Source organism: Macrobrachium rosenbergii, chromosome 3 (genome assembly GCF_040412425.1).
Source record: "Macrobrachium rosenbergii isolate ZJJX-2024 chromosome 3, ASM4041242v1, whole genome shotgun sequence".
NCBI classification, from domain to species: Eukaryota; Metazoa; Arthropoda; class Malacostraca; order Decapoda; family Palaemonidae; genus Macrobrachium; species Macrobrachium rosenbergii.
In genome coordinates, this window is record NC_089743.1 from 85,624,971 (window position 1) to 85,629,970 (window position 5,000).

The window sequence follows — 5,000 nt, forward strand, 5'->3', positions numbered from 1 at the left end:
CATCTCTCCCCCCCCCATACCTCTGTAACTTGCAATATGCAATAAACATGATGAAAAGGATAGCGAGGTTTGACGTACGACCATAATAATGGTTAATTTTTACCAACGTTTTCTGTTAATAGTATCCTCGGCGTTCTGGAGCAAAAATGGAGGTGTGGGAAGGTGCAGTGAGATGGTATAGAGCCTGGGGACGAGTACTGGTCCACGGATGACATCCACAAACCTGTAGATCCCGTCATTATCAACATCGAGAGTGATAACGAGGATGATTTGTTTCTTGATAGTGACAAAGACTGTGAACAGAGTCACAGTGATATTCTCAATTTTTTGCATCACTTTTCAGCCTATGATAATACTTAATACACGTCAGAGAGAGAGAGAGAGAGAGAAGAGAGAGAGAGAGAGAGAGAGAGAGAGAGAGAGAGAGAGAGATGCTTGTGGAATAATGGTGCACTTTGAGTGATGCTTGTAGCATGTTTGAGAGAGAGAGAGAGAGAGAGAGATGCTTGTGGAATAATGGTGCACTTTTGAGTGATGCTTGTATGTTTGAGAGAGAGAGAGAGAGAGAGAGAGAGAGAGAGAGATGCTTGTGGAATGATGGAACATTTGAGTGATGCTTGTGGAAATGTTGGAAGCATTTGAGGTGATGAGAAATGTTTGAAGAGAGAGAGAGGGCGCTTGTGGAATGATGGAGCATTTTGAGTGATATCTGAAGACTGTTTGAGAGATTTCATAATTCCTTCTCCACTCTATATTAGTAATGTTAATATACACTGGGTTGTAGGTTAAACTGTGAGATTTAATTTAGGATACCTTATCCTACCTGCTCGTAGTCAACACCTTGATACGAGGGGTAAAGGATTTAGGAGACTGTGATAGTAGGTACATTTTATTGGGTGAACAAGGTGAAGGTCATATGCTCTTTAGCCTACTTGCATTTATGTAACTTAAGAAAATACAATAACAATAATTAAATGAACACAGAATCTACTAAAACCAACATATTTATAACATCCAATATTACTCAATATAATATAATAGACAGGAAGGGGGGGGGGCGGCTGACGGGGAGGCCAGGAAAGTGGGTTGAGGGAGGGCTTAGGAGGGGAAGGGAGAGGGAGGGAAGGGAGAGGGAGGGACGGGATGGGGATAAAGGACGTTCGAATGCATAGGTTGGCGATGCTTGGCAACACCATGTAAATCAAGAGTAAATGCCTTAATTAACACCATTTGACAATGCATTGGATTACCAAACATTAGCGTGAAGTGCCTTGTACGCTGTGTCAAAGTACCATTTCGATCAGGTAATTAGTTTGAAAGATATTTGAGAAAAACGATGACTCGCTGTCCCTGAAATGACTAGTAATGTTCATCAGCGTGTAGCTCGTATATTCAATGCCGGAGAAACAGCTATTATTATTATTATTATTATTATTATTATTATTATTATTATTATTATTATTATTATTATTATTATTATTATTATTATTATTGTCTTTATTACCGACATATAATCGCATGATTATTATTATTATTATTATTATTATTATTATTATTATTATTATTATTCAGAAGATGAACCCTATTCATTTGGAACAAGCTCACAGGAACTATTGACTTGAAATTCAAACTTCCAAAGAATATGGTGTTCATTAGGAAGAAGTACGAGGTAAAGAGAAATACAGACAGAAGAGATCTCACATATTAAAAAAAAAAAAAAAATAAATTAATAAATTAAGAAAGATATAAGAAATATATTAAATGCAAGGAGAAGGGTATTAGAATAATGCAATGCATCTTCGCTGGAACTTTTGAAGTACCAGCTGCATGACATCCTCAAGGAGACTGTTCCACAGTCCAACGGTGTGAGGAATAAAGGTCATCTGGAACCGACAAGTTCTACAGCACATTTATTACATATTGGTGCTATTGTTCAGCAAATCTGGTTGCGCTCGGCAGGAAAGGTGATCAGGGATCAAACCAAGATCTGAAAACATGGGTACATGGTCGCTACCTGACGTTATGCAACTGACTGTGTCATGTTCGATTGGCAAGCTGCTATAATTAGCGATACAGATATTCCTATCAACTAACAACACGATCGAAAGAAGGGAATGTTGACCACCTACCCTAAAGGGCAACCATTGTCAAAATGTTCGGATGAAATGTACCCATGGAAACTGATTTCTAGAATTAACAGCCCAAGAATTTTACAACTTTTGAGGTGATGCATGGAACGATCAAGCCATTGAGGGGAAGGACGTTTAAAGAGCTCATAACAATGCCACATTTCATCAGAAAACAAAGGAGAGTAATATTTCAAACCTACTCCAACCTGGCTTCATCCTGGTACGTCCAAAACTTTAAGCTTGGAAACATAACATCTAGAGCGACCTTCTCGGGTAATTGGTGGTTTATTGCTGATCTCATTTGCTGAACTGATGCTGGTTCCGGATCCCCATTATGCCTTCGCTCGTATTCAAGGCTTTCAATGATGGCTTTGTGGTTATGCAGATATTAAGGATTTGTGGTGGTTGTGTGTGTGTGTGTACACACACACACATATATATATATATATATATATATATATATATATATATATATATATATATATATATATATATATATATATATATATATATATAATGTGTGTGTGTGCATAACTGAAAGTACTGAGGAATATTTAAGGATGTAATACTCCATCTGGAACGTCCGTGTTTAACTTATAATGTTTTCAGTAAATATCTACTTCTTAAGTTACCACTCTTTTTTAATAATAAACAAGATAAAAGTAAAATGTTACAACATATTCTGAAAGAAAACAATAACTTTTTAAGCTAATTAAATATACTTTCAAGTATGGTACTTAATTTTCTCATATCAAGGAGTGTATAACTATATTTCAATGGAGTGGAAATTAAACAGAAAACAAGTAAAAAATACGCCGTAGTTTCTTCGGAGTAATAGAGTTTCCTGTACAGAGTGTAATGCTGTATGAAATTCTCCGCCACGGCCCATGAAACTCAGCCGCGGCCCATAAAACTTTTAGCCACGATCATGGCTAACTTTCACCTTAAATATCATGAAAACTACTGAGGCTAGAGGGCTGCAATTTGGTACGTTTGATGATTGGAGGGTGGATGATCAACATACCAATTTGCAGCCCTCTAGCCTCAGTAGTTTTTAGGATCTAAGGGCGGACAGAAAAAGTGTGGACGGACAGACAAACAGCCATCTCAATAGTTTTCTTTTACAGAAAACTAAAACCCGAGTCTTCATTATCTTAATATCATACTGACGTTGAGATGGCAACACTGCTCATTGCGTAAGAAACCAAGGGTATATTGGATTTATGCAAATTTACCTTCAGTCAAAATGTGGAGGAGCGAACGTCAATAAACCTTATCCTGGTCTTTTAAATCATTCAGATTGTCCTCTACACAGCAAAGTTAAGGCATTCAGCGGAGCCACGGTGAGCCCGATTGGATGTATGCAAATTAGGCGTGTTCTAATGCTTGGGTTTCCAAGGCTTTTTTTGCATATTGCTCTGAAGGCCTTCGTAATTCATAATTCGTATTTTTAGAGTGACGTCATATTTCTTACATTGAGTGATTTTATATTTTTCTATTAGCTACATCACCAGTTTTATAGAAAAGCTAAATATTCAAGGCTTAAGTTTATTAAAGTGAAGCCATATATATTAATTTCTTGATCTCTCGTTATCCAATAATTCTAACCAACTGCGTGACAAAGATCTTTAACAAGAGTGGATTAGAATCCCACCTAGGAAAGAGAAGTTCCTTTTTTGTATTTCAAGGCCTTCAGTGGAAATTGTATCTAAAACTCCTATATATATGTACACACACACACCCACACACACACACACACACACACATACATATATATATATATATATATATATATATATATATAATATATACATATATATACATATATATATATATATACTCTCTTTATATATATATGCACGTATAGTGTATCTACTATATACTATCTAAAATTTTCAAAAGATTTTGTAATTTGATTTCATATAAAATAGGTTGCATCTACTGATTAATAATAATAATAATAATAAATAATAATAATAATAATAATAATAAATAAATAAATAAATATTGTATATATATGTATGTATGTATATATATATATATATATAAATAATAATTTCAGTTATTCGGTTATGGTTTATGCATTGTCATTATTAAATCAAAATACAATTAAATTTTAGAAAATTTTAGATAGTATATAGTAGATACAACTATATGTGCACCCACTCATATACACACACACACACATATATATATATATATATATATATATATATATATATATATATATATATATATATATATACACACAGTATATACACACACGAGTGGGTGTACATATATTTATATACTAACACCATCTAAAATTTTCACAATTTTTGTAACTTGATTTAATAATGACAATTCATAAACCATAACAATAATAAATTATTATTATATATATATATTATTATTATATATAATATATATATATATATATATATATATATATATATATATATATATATATACATACAATATATAAATACAATATTTATTTATTTATTATTATTATTATTATTATTATTATTATTATTATTATTATTATTATTATTATTATTATTATTATTATTAATCAGTGGATGCAACCTATTTATATCAAACAAGCCCACAGGGGACACTGACATGAGATCCAAGCCTCCAAAGAATATGGTGTTCATTAAGACGAAGTAAGAGGAAGTAAAGGGAAATACACAAAGAAGAGATGCCACTTATTAAAAAAAATTAAAAAATAATTAATGAACAGATAAACAAATAAAAAAATTATCAAAATGCAAGAAGGATAGTATTACGGTAGCAATGCACTGCATTTTCGCTTGAACTTCTAAAGTTTCAATTGCAAGACGTCCTCTGGGAGGCTTTTCCACATTCCAACGATGTGAGGAATAAAGG